General features: G+C 50.3%; 1 long non-coding RNA gene across 1 annotated transcript in view; it reads right to left on the bottom strand.

Moving 5' to 3' along the window:
* Positions 1 to 20,111, bottom strand: part of LOC109278608 (uncharacterized) — a 310,568-nt gene that overhangs the window by 136,995 nt on the left and 153,462 nt on the right. Inside the window, exons 5-6 of the long non-coding RNA XR_002085752.2 lie at positions 12,966 to 13,068; positions 11,223 to 11,319 (exon numbers count right to left, since the gene is read on the bottom strand). This is a non-coding gene — a long non-coding RNA (uncharacterized LOC109278608). The remainder of the gene's footprint in view (positions 1 to 11,222; positions 11,320 to 12,965; positions 13,069 to 20,111) is intronic.

Raw genomic sequence — 20,111 nt, 5'->3', positions numbered from 1 at the left:
CTCCCCTCCTTCCCGATTCCCTCCCTCCCTCCCTCTCTTCCTCCCTCTGTTCCTTCCTTCTTTCCACCATGCAGTGATTAAACGCTTGCCATATGCTCAGCCCTCTAGTAGTGAGTATGTGGGATATAAAATATAGGGACGATCTGGTCCCTGCTGAAGACAGCTTACGGTCCAGCTGAGGAGATGCAACAGCTACCACAGGAAGTAATTTCAGAGCACAGGCCACATTCCCAGGGGAGCACAACGCACTCGTGGGGTCAGAGGACAGCCTATGCATAGCAGTGCCACGAAACAAGCAGGGGCAAACGCCAGGGCTCAGCAGCCCCCGGATGGGGAGCCGAAGCTACGAGCAGACAGAGTTGCAGGCACTAGCTGCACAAGACAAGACGGGCTGTCCTGGCAGGGTACAGAGGTCCCTTCTCTGCAGGTGTTTACAGAGCATCCGGGCGATTCACTTCAGGCCCCTCCAGCCCCAAGACCTCCAGATTAGTGACAGTTTTTGTTAAAGAGTCCAGTGGAAGAGAAGCAAGGGGATCCAGAAAGGTCAGCCCACATTCTCTGCGGAGAAGCCGGAGTTTCCCCGAGCAGGGTGCATATCAACTGGCCCCAGCTCGGCTTAGCGCGGCTTCGGCTTCTCATCTCACATAAGCCATCCCCCCCCCCCCCCCCCGCCCCACTTCCTGCGCCTGGCTCCTCCAGGCCAAGATTTAGAGGACCCATAGTGGCTGCCTCTCCCTCCAAGGGAAAACAAAGGAGAAAGCATGCAAAGACCATCTGAAAATCCCCTTGTTTGCTCTCTTCTTCTGAGTCACCACAGAACACGGCTGGCAGGGTCCCAGACAAACAGGAAGCTGGGCTCCACTCACGCTGTGCCCTTTTCAAAGGCTCCTGCCCACACCTCCTCCCCCAACAAGGCCCGTGTGCAGACCGTGGCGAGGGACCATAGACCATGAGGTGCTCTGGGCTTCTGGCCACTTGTTCCTCCACATACTCCCTTCCTCAGGGCCACCAAGATGAAGGAGCCTCCAGGCTGCCTGCCCTGGGGATCCTCCAGGGTGGTTGAAAAGCTTTCATCCCGAGGACCCCAGAACCTGAGAACACGACCCTTAGCAGTCATCTTCTCCAGGTTCCTCGTTTACTCTTGACCGTAGATGACATAGCACGGCGACATCAAACCCTCAGTGACTCCCTTTGCTGGCTGACAGGTTTACTGCCTGGGCACCTGGGTAGAACAACATCGCTGCTGTGAGAATGCTGTTAAACCTGACGGTGGCCCCCCCACCCTGAGGCAATACAGTTTCCAGAGCCTGCACAGACATGCAGCTTCCCAAGATGTAGCAGGAAGAGGAAGTTTCAAAGTATACCTAAGCTGGATTCAAATCCTGGTTCCAGCAGTTGGCAGTTCTAAGACTCTGAGCTGGTGATGTAAACTCCGTGCATGTTTCCTTGTGGTTACAGCAGAGAGGAGATTTGCCCTTGCTGAGTCTTTGTGCAGCTTCGAGGATGTGATGCAGGGAGAGCCTTTGGCATTTAAGTCGGCAGCTCCCTTTTCCTTCCTCTATGAGGCCACCAGTAGGGGGGAAACAGAGATGGAAATGTGCTTTCTTTTTCTCTTCAAAGATCAATCCCAGGATATGATTCCTATTGGCCCAGCTACCACTGCCTATGATTCACCCAGAAGCAGAGAGGGACATGGCAGAGAGAAGCAGGGACATGGGCTTCCTTATCCTGATAGCCAGTCATTTTCTCTAAGATAGAACCAAGTACAGGCCATTCAGTATCGCCCTCTCTGGCCAGAGCAGCCTGGTATTTCAGAAATGTATCAGACTAAGTGGGGAATGATAGAAAGGTAGTGGGGTGATTACTTTTATGTATTAACCTGATGGGGCCACTGGATGCCAAAGACATTTGGCTAAATATTCATCTGAGTGTTTTGTGAGGGTGTTTCTGGATGAGATTAACACTTGAATTGGTAGACTGAATTACAGCAGACCCCTCCCCAGTGTTGGGTGGGCCACATCCAGTCAGGTGAAGGCCTAACTATAGCAAAAAGGCCGACCCTTCCATGAGTAAGAGAGAATTTCTCCTGCTTGACTGCATTTGAAATGGGACATCGGCTTTTTCCTGCCTTTGGATTCAACCCACAACAGCAAAATTTCTTAGGTCTTGAGCCTGCCAGCCTTCAGACTGGGACGACACCAGCAGCTCTCTAGCTTGCCCACTCACTCTGTAGGTTTTGAGACTTGTTAGCCTCTATAAGCACATGAGCCAATTCCTTTTAATAAAAATCTCTTTCCATATATATGTGAAAATATATATATATATACACACATATGGAAATATATAAATACATACATATAAATGGAAATACACACACACACACACACACACACACACACACACACACACATCCTACTGGGTTTCTTTCTCTGGAAAGGATCCTACCCAAACTGGAGAAGATGTTCCAACATCCTGAGCTGCCCCCCAGCTCAGGGATGGGGAACAGTGCTCCCCTCCCCAGGATGTATGAAAGCAGGGCCCTGGCCAGTATCCACACATCCAGGAGGGAGATGAGTTCTACTCTGTCCAAAGACCCTTCTGTCTGTCAGAGTCTTGTTTTAAGGCAGAGACGGGGAGCACAGGAAGCAGGCATCCTTCTCCCCAGATGCTGACCAGGGTAGGTGCAAACAGAATAAAAGGAGCCACATGACATCTACCTCCTCCATGAGCCTTCATGCTCCCACCTCCCTGTCCACTTGGATCACATGTTCGTCTGACTCCCACCCCTGTGCCAAGGCCAACGCCCTGTGATGCTGAGCGATGGATGTGTGGAGGTGTGAGGAGGGAGGCGGACAAGCCCTGCGGCCAGCGGGGGATGAACCAGGAGTGGGGGCCAGGATGCGACTTTGTGGGATTCCTCAAAGAGGAGTCCCAACGCCCTGACCCCACACCCAGCTCTAGAACTTAGAAGCACAGCATGGCTCGAGGGCCTCCTGCTAATAGCGAGGGCCTGCCTTCTGTATCTCCAGGAGGAAATTACAGGAGAATGATAAAGATATAAGGGCTACTCAATGTGGAAAAGAAAATTCTGATCTTTGTGTCCTTTAAATAAAGATTTAAAAGAAAACAGCATTTCTCTCGCTTGAAATGTTTTCGGAATAATCCTATTATGAGGAAAAAGTGTGGTGAAAAGGCTTTCTCCATGGCTGTGTGATGGCAAGCTTGGAATGAGGGGGAATTTGACTAATTCCCAGTCTCTCTCTTCTCCTCTCTCCCTCTTGCCTGACTCTCCCCACACACCTGATCCCCAAATCCTCTTCAGAGGCACCCCCTCGTGCTCTCTGGCTGGCTCGGGCCCGGATGTCTCCAAGGACACCTCAAACGGCCACCTGAATGCTATGGTTCCTTCCCTTCTAGAATAGAGACAAGTCAGCTGGGGTGGCCCGGGCCCCAATGAACAAGCTGATGACTTGGAAAATGGCAGCTGTGAGTAGGGCTGACAACTCATAAGATGGGGGTGCATGGCAGAGCCTGGGGTGCCCTGGGGGCCCCCTCAGAAAAGGGAGCTGCAGTGTGGGGGGGGGGGACTATTCCCATCCCTTGCCTTCAGAAAACCAAGCAGACTGTGCCAAGGAAAGGAAACATGATTGAGGAGCCATCGGTCTCTTTGTAATGGATTCTGGGGTGGTGGTGAGGGGAGTGTGGGGCTGGTGGAGCTGGGTGGGACTTGAGTCTTACTGGTTGACTTGCGTTTCCGGAAATTCACCCGCTGAAGTGAATTCACCTGTTGAAGTGAGGTCTCCCCAGACCCCAGAATGGGATCTTACTCGGCTATAAGGTCTTTACAGAGAAAATCAAGTGAGATCATTAGGGTAGACGCTAACGCAACAACATGCCTGCCGCTACTGACTGAATTGTGTCCCCTCCCCCCAAAATTCATGTTTATGCCGTACCCCCTAACGTGACTGGATTTGGAGACAGGGAGATGATAAAGGTTAAATGAGCTCGTAAGGGTGGGGCCCTAGTTTGACAAGGCCCGTGTGCTTTTATGGAGAGGAAGAGACCCCAGAGCCTTCCCCTCTGTCACACGAGGATACAGCCAGAAGGATGCTGTCCGCAAGCCAGCAAGAGACCTCTCACCAGAAACTGAGCCCTGCCAGACCTTCATCTTGAACTCTCCCGCCTCCACAACTGTAAGAAAGTTTTCCATTTGTTTCTGTTGTTCAGAGCCGTTTCTGTTGTTTAAACCACGTCGTCTGGGGTATTTTGCTATGGCAGCCCGAGTGGACTAGTACAACTAGCATCCTAATGAAAAGGAGAAATTTGGACACAGAGAGGCACTGAGAGGGAAGACAGTGTGAAAAGATACAGGCACAAAACAGCCACCTGCAAGCCGAGGAAAGAGGCCCGAACGGATCCTGCCCTCACAGCCATCAGAAGGAAGTAAGCCTGCCAACACCTTGGTCTTGGACTTCAAGCCTCCAGACCTGAAAAAATGACACATTTCTGCTGTTTACGGCCCCCCAGTCTGCGGTACATTTTCACAGAGGCCCTAGTATGCTCATACATGGGCTAGACAGGTTGAGCCATGGCTCTGACTTGGGTAGGGTCGGGTTTGCACTCTGTGCAGCCCTCTGCTCTGAAACCCCTCCACCCAGCCTACAGGGCAGGGGTTGGGAATCGATTCTCAGACCTAAGGCTCTGGGCCCTTGGATTTCCAATTTCCCATCTCGTTCAGGGGGTGGGCTCCACACAAGACCCTCTTGTGCTTTGCAAGAAGAAATCATTTGTAATCGGGCAATAGTGACTCTCTGAGAGAGAGAAAAATCCATGGAGACGAGAGCAGGTCTGGTACCAGCAGAAGGCCAGTTGCCAAAGCCCACTTCGCTGCTTTAATTCCATGGCTCGTGTGGGAGGGCATCTCTGCCCCACCGAATGGGTAGGAAAAAGACAGGGCTACTTATCAGCAGAAGCAGATGCCCTCCCAGGGGCCTGGCTGGTGCCCTTCTCGAGCTCGGGCCTCCCCCAGCATGATATGAAGCTGGATTGGAAGGAAATGGAGGCAAAGGCAAGCAGGGGCAAAAAGAAGGGGGTAGACTTCAGAGAGGAAAGGTGGTGGCCTGGTACCAAATGACAAGTTGTGTCCTATCCCCCTTGATCAGCTGCTCCCCCTGCAACTGGGAAAGGGGTCCTGCCACGTGGTTTCAAAGAGAAATGAGAAGCGGGGCACTGAGGCACATAGGCAGGAAGGAATCTGGTGGGCATCCAGAAAAGGCTGGCATGAGAACAAGGGACAGAGACGAGAGTCACACACACACACACACACACACACACACACACACACGCAAAGCTGCCTCCAGAGGCTGCCGAGACGCTTCAGAAAGCACACATCAGCCCATCTTTCAGTCTTCTCCAGACTGCCCCACCAGCACCTTTGGGATTTGCCCAGCACAAGAAATTAGCAACCGTGTCGTGGTCTGCAGCCCCAGCTATCTGCCCCTGCCTGGCCAAAACACTCCTCCATTCAGCCCTGAACGGGGTCAGTGTGAGAGCTGGAGAGAGGAGCCGTTGCCCTGGGTGAAGAGGGGAAGCAAGGGGCTACCGCATGCATGGGTTTCCAGGCCATGGAGTGAAACCCCTAAACCATCACGTCTATATGGGATCCTCACAGACAGACAAATCTGCAGATGAGGAGAGACATCAGGGCAGCTTAACAAACCAAGAGAGCTGTTTCCCATATCTCCTCTTTGAATTTTCAAAGGTGGATCCAGAAGATAGACCAACATCACCGCCAGCAGCGGCAGCAGCCTGTGTTTTCAAAAGTCAAGCATGTCAAGTGCAGCTCCAGAAAAGTGCACTGAAGAATTTTAAGCCTATAGGACAGTATTTCCAAGTCCCCGCAGAAGGCGGATGAAGTCTGGAGCAGACAGACCTGGTCTGGATCCCAGTTCCCCTTTGACTAGCTGGGTTGCGTGGACTAGTTCCACGATGCTCTGAGCTTGCCTTCTCTCTTTTTAAAACAGGGATCAGAGTAAACCTCATGGGTTTGGTGAATGGATTAGATGAGATTATACAACTAAAGAGTCGAGCACATAGTATGTGCTCAATAAACATTCTCCTCATTACCCGCTCCCTCTCTTCCTACCTAACACGCCAACGCCCTAGACAAGATTCAAGGCAAATGTGCCTTGTCTGAAAATCTCCAGTGATGGAGAACTCACCACTAACCAAAGAGGGCTGGTCCATCTGAGGGGCTCACATGCTCAGAATGCTATTTTGCTTATCATAAAGTAAAGCAAAATCAGCCTGCCGGTAATGCCTCATTGGTCCTTATTCTGTCCCACACCCCATCACAAATAAGACATATGAAGAGAAGGAATATGTTCTCCTTCATCTTTAAGAACAGTCCTGTCATCATCTGTAACTTACCCATTCATTCACCACTTCATCCGGTGACTCACTCACTCATTCGGTTAGCCGGTGACTAGATAGCTTCCCCAAGGCACTTTGGGAGAAAAGGAAACAGTAGTCGAGGCTTCACTCTGAACCACAAGTTCCTAGTTAGCTCGTATCTCAGAGTAGCTTTGTAATTTTTTTTTTCCTTCCAGAGGAAGTGCAAAAGGAAGGAAAGGGTAAACCGGTTTTGGAAGTGCCTAGAATGGAAGGCCATGTCCTTGAGATCTACAGAGGATCTGAAGGCTGGGAGCAGACGAAGCTCGGTGATCCTAATTCCTAGCTCCCAGTAGGGCCTAAATCCTCCGTACATGGCAGGAAACTGCTCTTTACTTTGAGATGAGCCAGCTCAGTCTTATTTGCAAAGCTGTCCCCAAAGCCTCCATAGGAAGTATAATATCACCATAAAGAATCATTACACTCTCATGTGACTACTTCTCTCTCTTTAAAGAAATAGTCTGAGTTTGCAGTGAGCGCATCTCTTCCCTCCCCTTCCTCTACCTGATATTACTTTGGCTCCCTATAATTAGATTAGGTATAGAAAGTGACTTTATGGTGCTAATAATTACACATGCTTACAAAACAGATGGGTCCGGGGATCTGGAGGGGGAGCGTTTATGGACTCGGAAATGAGACATTTTGTTGTAGGAAATGGATAGTTATTTCCAGGTTTTATTGCTGTGTTTCGTAGGACTCTTCTTAAATCTTTGTGGCTAATACTTTGCCTGTATTGACTTCCACGCATTTTGTAAGATTTGGCTCCCTCAAGTCCTGGGTGTGCTGGAAAAATGGCACTGACACAGGAAGGGGAGCCAGAGACAGAGAGCAACAGGTTGGTGCCCTGGGGGAAGGAAGAGTCGTAAATGGGAGAATAAAACCCCATAGAGCTTCCGAATCAGAAGGAACCTTAGACATCATCTGGTCAGGCACTTCTCAAAGTGTGCTCCCCCCACCAGCAGTGATTAGCATCATCTGGAACTAATCAGAAAATCTCAGGCTCTACACAAAGGGTGCCACTGGCACCCAAGAATCTGTCTTTCATTTCAGGGGATTCTGATGGTTGACAGAGTTTAAGAAACACAGATCTGGCGCAGTCCTTTCAGATTAGACATGAATAAACTAATGCCCAGAGGGCCTAAGTGATTTGCCCCAAGTCACCCAGCCAGTCAATAGACAGTTATGGCAAGAACTTCCAAACTACTCACACAGTTCTCTCCCCAAAACACCATCTGGTCCTCTAAGAGCTAGGCACATGATCCTGCTGACTTGCTTCCCCAACTTTCGTGTGCACAGAAGTCACAGGAGGATCTCGTTAAAATGCAGATCTGGATCCGGTAGTTCTGGGGGTGCTGCCCAAGATTCTGCATGTCAAACAGGACCCCGGGGAATGGGATGCGGCTGGCCCCGGGGCTCACACATAGAGCAGCCAGATGCTGGCATGCACTGATGGTGGGACTCTGGCCCTCACTTTCCCACTTCCCCTTTTCTCTGCCTGGCAGCAGAGGCTACTGAGAGGGTGCTAGAGTCCTTCATATCCCTTTGTGAGATGAGTTCGTGAGGACTTTGCAGCCCACTGCTCACCCCTCTCATTCCCTTTGGAGGTTTGGTCAGTGGGCCACAGGCCCGCTAGTCCCTTGCCATCTCTGACCTGTTGACTCCCTACCTCCCTAGGCTGTCCCGCTTTCTTGAGGAGAGCTGGTCCTCTCCCATTTCCTCCAAAATTCCACATGATATGCAGATAATGGGATCCAGGACAAATGAAATATGTCTGCCTTTCTTTCAAAAGATTCTTGCTGGGTAGGAACCCCAGAACCCATTTTTGGTCTCTCATCCCTAGTTCCTGCTCCCTGGCAAAGAGTTCTTTATGATGTCCGACCTAAGTCCCTCTGGCTGCCATGAAAGACATTTATTCACCCAACAAGCACTTTTTGAGTGCTTCTGCAAAGGAGCACTAGGGTAGACTATAGATAAAGGGACTTCATCTGTTTTTTGTCTCCCCCCCCCCCCCCCCATCGTCTGTGGCTTAAAGTGAGCTAGGTCCAAAGCTAAAACTCCCACAAGGACCACTTGTTGGACATGTTTACTGAATTTCTTCTAATTCCATTTGACTTACCTCTTCCCCTGTCCAATCCAGTGGGCTTGCCTCATCCTCCTAATTGGGAACACCCATCTCCAGCCCCCAGACACACCCATTAGTCAGCTGCCAGCAGCTCTTTCATATCCCGTCCCCTTTGGAATCCTGTTCCCTCCCCACCGGGTCCCTCTCACAGACAAACATTGATAATGAATAAATCTCTTTCAGAGAAGGGAGTGGGCCGGCGTGTCCATGGGGAAGGCCCTGCAGACACAGGCAGGATGGATGGCTGGTGGGAGCAGTGCTGTCGGCTCTAATTAACGTATTGTTCTCTGGGCTCCAGCAGGATTATGGATGAGTTCCACAAAGCGGCCCACTTAACCTGAGCATCCTGGTTCCAATCCATTACTTTCTCCACTGGCTCCAGCCTACAATTTGGCCTGGTGTGGAGGGGCGGAGTGTGGGCAGAGAGCCAACAGAGCTCAATTTGAGGAGCTCCCCAAATGCACCTGCCTAGCTTACTTCCCGAACAGGTGAGCCTGTTGGGGGTCTGGGCTTATAAACCCCCAGTGGGCAGAGAATACACAGCTCAAAGTGCCACAGGTCTCTGCTTGGAGGTCCCACCCATGCAGCCTTGCAGATAAACCCAGGAGGTTAGCAGCCCTTCAAGACGTGGAAACTGCCTGACAACCCCCAGCTGGCAGGAAACAGTCAAACCGACTTTAACGATGGCTCCTAAGCCATATCTTTCATTTGCATATCACTGAAAGTCTTGGCTATCTCCTGATTATTTTTTCATGCGTCAACTATTGTCTGAGGGCTGTTATATCCAAAGGTACAAATTGTACAAGACTAAACTCTCACCCTGGTGAAGCTCACAGCTGGGGAAAAAGATAAGAAACATTCTCAGAAGACCACAGCACCAAGGGTGCCTCGGAGGGAAGCACGGCATGAGGGTACAATCACAATGATGGAGGGGTGGAGGTTGTGCTGAGTGATCCAGAGCGGTATCTTAGAAGTAGCAACAGGTAGTCTAGCAATGAGGGCACCCCGGCAGTGGGGTGTCCGAGGGAGGAAGAAGAAAGTACGGCAAGAATAACATTTGATACATTTAGGGGAGTCAAGGGGGATCCGTCTAGATGGGTAATGTAGGGGCAGAGTATCAAGCACCATGATGGGCTAACTGAGGAGCTTGGACATTATGGCAGTCATGAACGTCGTTGTGCAGAAGAGAGGCACGACGACAGGGGTGTGTGGTTAAGAAGGTTACTTTGTGGGATGTGCAGGAAGGGATTAAAGACAAATGGTGTGGCCTTGGTGAAACCAATTAGGAGGCTATGCAGCATAGCAGGGTCTGGAACGAGGGTGGTAACTACCATCTCCAATTTGCAGGAGGGGAGGGTGTGGTGCTGAACCACACGGGCCTCCATGCAGAGGCCCACAGTTGCACAGTTAACTATGGCTGGGTTTCCGCATGAATATCTCTTGACTCCCAACCCAGCTTTGCTCAAGATCATACAACTGGAAGTCGGTTCCCAGCCCTGCTAATATCTCCAGGTGCATGGCTGCCAAGTAAACTAAGCTACAATGGCCTAGGCCCTCATATTTATCCAGATGCTTTCCAGCGCAGAAGGCGGCGAGAACTTTGCCCACTGCATTTGCATCCTACTTAAGTATCTTCAGGGACGTCTGCCCTGCGGGATTAAGAAGGCTGGCTCTCCACCTACTCAGACCCCAATCCCACGTCCAGCAGGAGCCATAGCAGCATGGGAGAAAGACAGAAGACAGGAGCCAGAAAGGCTTAGACTCACACTGTCACCTTCCCACAACCTCAAAGAAGCTACTTGATCTCCCTGAGCTGCACTGTCCTCAAGTAGAAGGTAGGGTTCTCCTATGTAACTTATGGGGTGGTGGGGACAAGAAATGAGATGTGCATATAACAGGGAGATACTGTTGTCATTATCATTGGATTCTTATCGATGTAAGGACTTCCAGACCTAGAAAAAGACCAGGAACATGGCTCCACTGAAAAAGCTTACTACTTCAAAGTAAAGCGCCAGAAGAGAAAAGCACAGCACCAGGATCAGAACATAGGTCTGAGGACTGATTTCACTGCTGTGGGCTGTGTGAGTCTGGGCGTGGCAGGACTCACTGGTACCCTCATTCTCCTTTTCTTGCCGGACCCACAGCTTCATGACACTCCCTAGCCTCCCTGCTGTAAACATAGCAGGTGACTATGTTCTAGCCCATGGAACATGAACAGAGGTGATGCCGCCACTCCCAGGCCCCACCCATAAAAAGTATTATGCATAGACCCCTCACTTGATTTTTCCATGCACCTGCCAAGTCAAGACACTCCAAGCACTCCAAGAATAGCAGAGCCCCAAGAAGGAGCCTGGGTCTCAGAAACATTGCATCAAGCGGGGCATCCTTTCCAGTTCTCATTGAGGAGGGGCATATCTGCAAAACTTTTACGGAACTAACCCACTGAGATTTTGGGGCTGTTTGTGACAGTGATTAGCCCAGCCTGACTCATTCACCTGGCAAGCTGCTCACCTTCCCTGAGCCCCAGACTCCTCATCTATAACATAAGCATACTAATACCCGTTCCAGTTACATGACAAGGTGAGCGTGATGATAGAAATGACATAACAAAGGAGGAAGCACTTAGGCAAAAAGCCAAGGATTTACTCACGTCAATCATCACCACTGTTGGCACACAGCAGTCCACCCCTCACATCGTGTCATGTCCTGAGCCCCTCCCACGGCTCATCTTGGGCTTCAACCACCGGCTGAGTGAGGACAAGAACACATCAGGCGATACACATCGGAATTAGCTACACTAGACCTCTTAGTCTCTTCCAGAGAAAAACTTCAATTACCTTCCCTACATCCCCATGCCCTCATTTCCCCACCTCAAACGCATCCATCAGTGTTCTTATCTTGCTGGGTGGACCAAGGACAGGTGTGTGACTGGTCCTCCTGAAGCCATTCCATCCCGAGTCGGGGGTTAGCCAGACACCCCTGACTCACCTTTGTAGCAAAGATGCCACCAGGCACTTTCTCCCCACATTTGATGTTTTATTGCAAAAGCCATTAGGTCCCCCACCTCCTTAAGGCAGAAAGTTGAGAGTAGACACACAGTTCACTGGAAAAGGCACCAGTGCAGCTCGAAAAGGTAACCATGCAGATGAAAGTGCATGTACCCCTGTCTGTGCAAGTGTGTGTAAGGAGTGCATGTGTGTGTATCTATGTGGATGTGTTTGAGGGTGTACATGCATGTGCATTTGAGGAGTGCATATGGATGTTTGTTTCACGGCTCTGTGTGTGTGTGTGTGTGTGTGTGTGTGTGTGCATCTGTATGGATGTGTCTGAGGTGCTCGTGCATGCGAGTTTGTGTGTCTGTCTACATATGCAGGTACATGAGTATGTGTGTCTGGGGATGGGAGGTGGTAGAGACGGCAGGCAAAGGGGCCACTGTTAGGTAGGTTCTTCCAGCATCATTTCTAGTGGAGAATTGACTGCAACTACAGGGAATGTCATAATTGTTAGGAAAATTCTGGATCTCCCCTTCTGTATCCTTTTCCCCTGAACATTTTAGAATGGACACTTTTGGGCGCCTGGGTGGCTCAGTCGGTTAAGCGTCCGACTTCAGCTCAGGTCATGATCTCGCGGTCTGTGGGTTCGAGCCCCGCGTCGGGCTCTGTGCTGACAGCTTAGAGCCTGGAGTCTGTTTCAGATTCTGTGTCTCCCTCTTTCTCTGACCCTCCCCTGTTCATGCTCTCTGTCTCAAAAACTAAGTAAATGTTAAAAAAAAAATTAAAACAAAAAAAAAATAGAATGGACACTTTTTTTTCCCCACCATGCCCTGAAGAAGACAGAATCTTCTTAGGATTCACCTGCTCTCTCGTGCGCTCACCAAACATCGTCCGGCCCTCCCTGCACCAGGAGCCTGCACCCCTGGGTCCATCCACCCTTCCCTTTCCAGCTCTGCTTCAAAGAACAGTGTGCAAGAGAATTGTCTCTGGAACAAAGAAAGCCAGGAGGCCGTTGTGGGGGAGGCGGGGAGGGGGAAGGCTGCAGCCTCTTCTGGGCAGGGAGGAAGACAGAGCTGGGTGGGGGCCAAGGCCTCAACTTTGGTGGGGGAGCTGTAGAGGAGGCTCTCAATTCTCAGCCCTGCAGGGAGCCCGGGAGACACATTCTGGCATGGCAGGGCTGCAGGGTTAGGAACAAGCCCCTGACACAAGGGGTTTGCACAGGCGCACAAAGGGAAAGAATATCAGAGGAGATGAAACCATACAAATTTCGGGTAATAGAAAGAGAGGAAAGAGATGTGCGTGTGGCCTGGGTCTCGGCTCAGAAAGGTCGATTCCAAGAAGACGCTGCTCAACTTTATATTACTTTTCAGAAAGCCAGTGAGCTGAAAAATAACTCTCACCTTTTTTTTTATATTATTATTCGTTTCTTCTTCACATTGTTTTGTGCATCTCGGTTGTTCATTTCTCCCCGGCCTGATTTCATTTGGAGATTTGGCCTGGAGCCTGGAGGGGAAGACAGTCCTTCTTTTCAGAATGCATTTATTTCAAACCCTCAGCAGCCTCTCCTGGGTCTGCCCCTGTCCGATCTTGGGGTGTGGGGTGTGGATGGGGTGGGGGCGGGCCCTCTCCTCTGGTTCATAGAAGTCTGCACGTTGTTTGTGGACAGATGTGTGTGTGCACACGTGTGTGTGGGTTTGGGTGGAGGTGAGTGTTTATGAAAGGGCACACATGTGAGTCTGCACGCATGTGGGAATGCACACGTGTGGGCTTTTGAGTGGCTGTGAGGGTTACCACGAGTGTGAGCTTGTGGGGTCGCGTGTGTGTATGTGTGTGTGTGTATGGGCGTGCGAGTGCAGGCGTGGGCCCAGGAGCCCCTCCAGGTGGGAGGGACCTACAAAGCTGGATTTTCTGTTTCCCTGGAGTCTGCAGTGGCAGAGGCTGGTTCCTTCACCTTTCACCAAGCTCAGCGAGCCACAGATGTTGTTTGAACCAGGGAAAATGTCAGCCCCCAGGAGGAGCCCAGCTTTAACTCAGAGTGAGCCCCCAGGACGCGAGGCAGTGTATTCTGGGTATTGTGCTTTGGATCCATTTGCATTTGCTCTTTCCAGTGACTCTGGGCTGGTGGGTGGGTGTGAAGGAAGGGGGCTTCTCCTCGGTACCCCCCGCCCCTCCCAGATCCCGGTCTCCTGGTGAGGCTGATACCAGAGGAGGCGAAGGAGTTGCTCCAACAAGCATCCTAATCAACCCCCGACGTCACCCCCCGCTCCCAAAGCAACCTAGAAGGATTCCTCCTGAACCAAAGAGCTGTCAACTGGGTCTCGGGGGGAGGCCTCGTAGCCAAAGCTGGGTTTTCCAGTGTTCATGATGCCCCCGGCAGGCGCCTCTGAAAATAGCCTCTCTTGTGCAAGACAGCCTGCCCTGTGGGGCGGGTGGCAGAGCAACTGAGCTTTGCTGGAGACAGAAAAGTGGACAATACAAATGTTCTTACCCCCTTCGTCACCAGCCCTACAGGTAGGGAGTCAGTCAGATGGAACCCTCCCAAGGGAGAACCCCACAGACCGTGCAGAAGACACAGAGGCCCCAGGGCCACGCGCCTCTGGGGCCCTGGTTCATTAGGACCACCCCCACTGTTTCACTATTTAGGCAAATGATGAAACTCTGGCTTAGAGAGGCTAAGTTACTTATCTGGGGGCACACAGTCACTACGCGAAAGAGCTGAGTGGCTTCTCATCACGTGGGCAACTGACACGCAGGGCTCACCACCCCTGGACCAGGCAAGCTGCCAGGAGGAGACAGAGCCCAAAGAGAGTGATGAGAAGAAGTACTTTACGCTTGGGTTCTACCGGGTCACAAGCAGATCCAGGTCCTGCCCCAGGCATGTCTGGTGCCTGGTGAAACAAGACCTACGTGGGACTGTGGGAGCACTGGTATCTAGGCCGAAGCTCCCTTCTTGTTCACTACTGGATTTTTGTCATCCATCTACATCCGCTGAGCCCTGCGGGAGGCAGTGGGCTGGAAAGAGAAGAGGCCGTGTGACCATGTTTCAGTCACTTAGACTCTCGGCACCTGCAAAATGATGATGCGGGTGGATGCCTCACTCACAGGGCTGGTGTGGAGTTTGAATGCACTGATAGGTGTGGAAATAATTCACATGATGCCTGGCACGTGACAGTATTCAGATTGGGTCCATTTCCCTTTTGCTATGATGGGCGGGGAGCTTGAAAGTTCCCACAAGCGCCCACAGGTGGGCTCAGCCAGTAAACCCTGCCCTGGTTACCACCTCCACCGGGGGGAAGCTGGGGCATGGCAGCTGTGAATCTGGCTCATTCCAGGTGGTGCCCTGATCTAAGGGGGGGGGGTGTCCCTGGCTCCCCCTCCCTCTCTGTGCTGATTCTGTTGAGTTACAGAGCAGGGGTAACTGCTGCCCTCCCTTTTCTCTTTGTTCAGGACCAGAAGCAATTGACTGGCAATAGCAGAAGGGTTCTGCTTTGCCTTAGAGAAGGTGTGGGAGAGGGGACACCCCGTAGGAACCCCGCCTCTTCCTTAGCACCCTAGACCTCCGACTCCCGAACATGAGTCTTCCCCTTGGCAGAGACTCCCCAACATTTGTGGATAATAATAACTGACATTTTTCAGCGCTTTGCAGTTGAAAAGCATCTTCACAACAGAGCGTGATAAGGAGTGTGGGCCTGGGCAGCAGAGAACCTAGGCTGTACTGCCAGGGTCTATGTAAAGCCGGTGCCCTGATACCAACCCAGAGGGATGTTGCAGGATTCAGGGAGGTAAGAGATGCATACGTGTAATCCAGGAGCCTAATTCACCTAAAATAAACATGCTAGCCCTATCTGTGTGACCTTGTGCAAATTGCCTTAAACCCTCTGTGTCTCAGTTCCCTTATTTGCAAAATGAGGCTGATCATAGTATCCACCTGATAGGGTTAAATGTGTATTAGATGAGGATTAATGGGGATTAAGTGAGTTAATATTAGTAACACACTTAGAATAGTACCTGCTGCATAATGAGCGCTCAGTGAAATATAAATATAGTCCTTTCTGGGATTATTGTACCACCACAGCTACCTTTTGCAGTAAGAACATTGTTAGTCCATTTCATAGATGGAAAAACTGAGGGGCTAAGTCACTGGCCCATGACTTGAACTCCAGACTATTTTTTAAAGTTTATTATTTTTGAGAGACAGAGAGAATATGAGCAGGGGAGGGGCAGAGAGAGAGAGGAAGACACAGAATCTGAAGCAGGCTCCAGACTCTGAGCTGTCAGCACAGAGCCCGACGCAGGGCTTGAACCCACGAACTGAGAGATCATGACCTGAGCCTAAGTCAGACGCTTAACTGACTGAGCCACCCAGCCCCCTTCCCACTTTTTTTTAATGTTTATTTATTTTTGAGAGAGAGGGAGTATGAGTGGGGGAAGGGCAGAGAGAGAGGGAGACACAAAATCCAAAGCAGATTCCAGGCTCTGAGCTGTCAGCACAGAGCCAGATGCGGGGCTCGAACTCACCAACTCTGAGATCATGACCTGAGCCAAAGTCCTATGTAACCCAAGGAACCACCCAGGTGCCCCTTGAACGCTAGACTCTCTGATGTCAAGTGAGGGTTCCTTGCACTCCTCTGGCCTCAGCAGCTTTGGCCGCTTCTCCTCTGTGGCTAGACTGTCCAGGGGACCCTGGCCTCCCTTGGTGTCCCTCTCAGCCCAGCTTCAGACAGCCTCTCTCTCCTTCCTGCCTTCCCACAGAGTGGGGGTGGCTCAGGCTTTCTCCCCAGACAAGGGAGCAGCCTCAGAAGAGCTGGGCCCTCAGGCTCCCGCCCTTTGGGTTTTCCAGAAAGTCTGGTATGCCCAATCCTCCTCTGACTTCTGTCCTTTGGTCCTTTCAGAGGCTGTGGAGTCACAGCCCTCACTACATGCGGGCCTGTGTTGGGGGCGGGGCACGTGGGCCAGTGAGGTCTCTCTCCTCAGTGCCCCTCCAGGCACCCAGCTGCAGCTAGGACCGCCGTGAGGGCCTGGATGATTCGGTGCCTCCCTGAACCGCCTGCGTGCACCCCCAGCACACACGGGCGCGCGCGCACAGCCCTACACAGAGGAGATGATCAAGCGCAAAGAGTCCTCGTGTGCTACTTTATATGGCAAATAATTGAGCCGTACCCTTGTGGTCTCAGTGAGGAGTTTCATCCATATTCATGCCTCGCGTTTCCTGTGGAAACGAACACGCAGACATTCCAGCACAACAGTGGGTGCAAGAAATCTCAAGCACTAATTCAGTCCCCCCACTACCCATACCGCCAGAGCCGAGTTAGATAGTCATCTAACCAGCAGGGAGGCAGCCTGCTCTGTGCTGGGGACTTGCCCTCCTGTCCCTGTCCCACTCTGCCACTCTCTGGCTTCGCTGTCTTCTTCCTTCCTTTCCTTTTAGGCCTTCTTGGTCCCCTGCCCCTCTTCCCTTCCCTCTCCTTCCATATGGCCTCCCCTCCGTCCAGCCATCCCCTGCCGGCTCCTCTCTGCCTTTCCTGCCTTCCAGGCCTCCTGCCACCGTGGCCAAACGTGCCTCCCCAGAGCCTACAGGTTCACTTTCCTCGTCTAGTTATGATGGGGTGGGGGTGCTGGGAAGCTGGTTTGGAGAGTGCGTGTCTGTGAATACCAAGCATGTTAATAGGTTAAAGTAAATCTAAAGTAACATTTGAAAGCAGAGAGATGAAAGCAGATCACAGGCCAAAGATCAAACAATCTAGAGCCACTTCTAAGCCTTTTACAGCTGGAGATTATTAGCATTTGAAAGTGAAGAGCATTACAGGGAGAGAGGGGGAAAAAAAAGTCGGAAGGAATTTTTGTTGTGGAGATAAAAACTGAAATAAATGACAGTGGAAAGCGAGAACTAGAAAGAGGCTGACTTATTTTAAAACCACATTAAGACAGTGGGGGAGGGGGGATACCGATGGCTATATTTTTAGCTCCTCAACCCGCATCTGGGCTCCGTGCGGAGGTCTGCAGCCCTCCCCGGCCTTCTGGAGGTAGGAAAGAGGTTTCCGGTGCCCACTGACATCCCCTTCCCTACAGCTGAGACAGAAGGCCTGCTCTGGGAAGGGGGTGTGGTAAGGGGACAGTGGGAAAGGCTTGGGGCTGGAGCCAGATCCTTCCTCTTTGCTGCCAGGCACCCAGGACCCCTCGCCCACCCCTCTCTAGGGGGCATCCTGCCAGTCTCCATAATGCTCCAACGTTCGAATTGGTGGAATCAAGGGATTGTCCACCTGTGAGGTTTTTTTTTTTTTTTCTGCCATCACAGGTATGACCCTCCCCACCACATCTGATCATCTGATAATCCCCATTCAGACCCAGGCTCCTCATTTTTCAGAGGAGGAGACTGAGGACCTCCTCCCCACATCCAGTGCGATAGATACCGCTAAATAAGAGAACGTATAAAACCTCCCATCCTCCACACTTTTAATGTAGTCAGTATTTTCTAAGAACCAAGTATGAGTTAGGCATGCTGCTAAGTGCAGGGAAAAGTGTTGAACAAAGCAGGCAGAATCCCTACCTATGGGGCTCTTGAAATCTTGTGTGAGGGGGCAGATATTAACTAAAAGCTTCAGGCTAAACATAGTGGATTGATCACCATTTTTTTTTTTATCACTGTTCCCTCCTGAAATCACACTAACGTGAAATTCAAGTCACTGGAAACCGACCAGGAAAAGGCAAGTGGGAAAGATGTCTGAGGCATAGGACCAATGTTAGCAAATGGAAGAGTGACAACTGACTTAATAGAGGGAGGAAATGTAAATGACCCTGTCTGCAGGGAAATTTCCCTGGAAAAAGAGATGTGGCCTCTGGGGACTGCCCTCCACCCCAGTCCTAAGGAAGCAGGGGCCTGAGGCACAGCAGAAGCTGGGATGGGGCTAAACAGGGGCACTGGTTAGACCTCCAGGATCCCCTCCATTGCCTGTGCAGTCAGGGAAGCAGCCTTCTCCTCAACGGTGAGCAGGGAGCCAGCAGGTGAGGGACCAGCCACCCTCTGAAGAAACTGAACCAGAGAGCACTGGGCTCAGGGACCCATGTGCATTGACAGATGAGAGTAAAGTATCGGCACTGGGCATAAAACAGGATGTTTAGGTTAAATTCTGCATCTTGAACAGTGAGATCCTCACTCTCCATTCCCAACTGAGCATTCATAATGGCAACAGCCTGGATATCCCTGAACTTCCATCCCTCACCCCTGCCGGAGTCACCCCTGACAGAGTCAAGAGAATTCTTCTCTGGAAAAACTGAATGGACAAAGAGGGTAAAGGGCAATACTGAGTGTCCCCTGAAGAAAAAGCCAGCGCCCTATCCATTCTCTCTGTGGTGAATCCCACCAGTAAACAGGACCCAGCCGTGCCCATAGAGCTGCCAATCAGGTGTTTTCTAATGACTTACAATCTTAAATATGGGCAACTGAGGATCACCAGACATTCTAGGAAAGCCTCCACCATTAAGACCAGACAAGAAAATAGGAAGAAAAAAAAAAAAAAAAAAAAGGAAAGGAACTCTGAAGAAACAGACAAGGTCAGAAATAGAAAAAAAACTTCAAAAATATATATTATCAATATTCTCAGAGAGATAAAAGCAGACCTTTCACCTGAAATAAAGTGGGAGAAAGATGGATGGATAGATAGATAGATAGATAGATAGATAGAAACTATAAGCATATACAGATACCATATATAAAATCAAAGCACAGAGAAAAGCTCTTGGCTATTAAAAATGATAGCAAAATTTCAGAATTCAATAAGAGGTCTGAAAGATAAAATAGAGGACATTTCCCCCAAAGTGGAACAGAAAGAAAGAGAAAAAGAGAAAGACAGATAATGGGAGAGAAAATGAGAACACTAAGGATCAGTTCAGAAGGTCCCGCATTTGACCGTTGGAAATTCTAGAAAGGTTTAGAGAAAATGGACGGGATAATTATCAAAGAAATAATAGAAGAAAATTTCCCCATACTGAGAGATGTTGGTTTCCAGAATGAAGGGTCATTAAAGGTCCAAGGCATATGATCGTGACGTTTCAGACACCAGAGATGAGAGGCTCCTAAAAGCTTCGAGAAAGGGAGCAGCAGGGAGCCACCCTCAAGAGACTGGAGGGCAGTCTCCCTGGAAAAAAAAATAATAAAAGTAAGTTATAGATTATTTGATACACTCGCTCATAGGACAAATAAAAGCAACAGAGGTTTCCCAGTTCCGTTGAATCATAAAGAAAAAATCATGAGACAGGTACAGAAAAGCAAGTCAAAAATGAGGAAAAGCATAAAGTTGCACAAGAAAGGAAACATAATCAGCATTGAGTACAGTACTGTCTCGGGAGTGAACCCTTTTTACTTACTCTTTTGTAAGAAGAGTATTGATTTAATTTTTTAAAGTGTGATGTAAGTATATTATGGGAACTGAAAGTTATGAGCTAAGACTCGTGCCATAATAAGAAACTGCTAGACAAGGTCAAAAATAGTTCTGTCAGAAAAGAGAGTGGAAAAAAAAAAAGAAGAAAGAACAGTAGCCACCTGCTTT

This window comes from Panthera pardus, unplaced genomic scaffold (assembly GCF_024362965.1).
Source record: "Panthera pardus isolate Hobbes unplaced genomic scaffold, ASM2436296v1 HiC_scaffold_12, whole genome shotgun sequence".
Classification (NCBI taxonomy): domain Eukaryota; kingdom Metazoa; phylum Chordata; class Mammalia; order Carnivora; family Felidae; genus Panthera; species Panthera pardus.
This window is presented reverse-complemented; position numbering and strand designations above follow the sequence as displayed.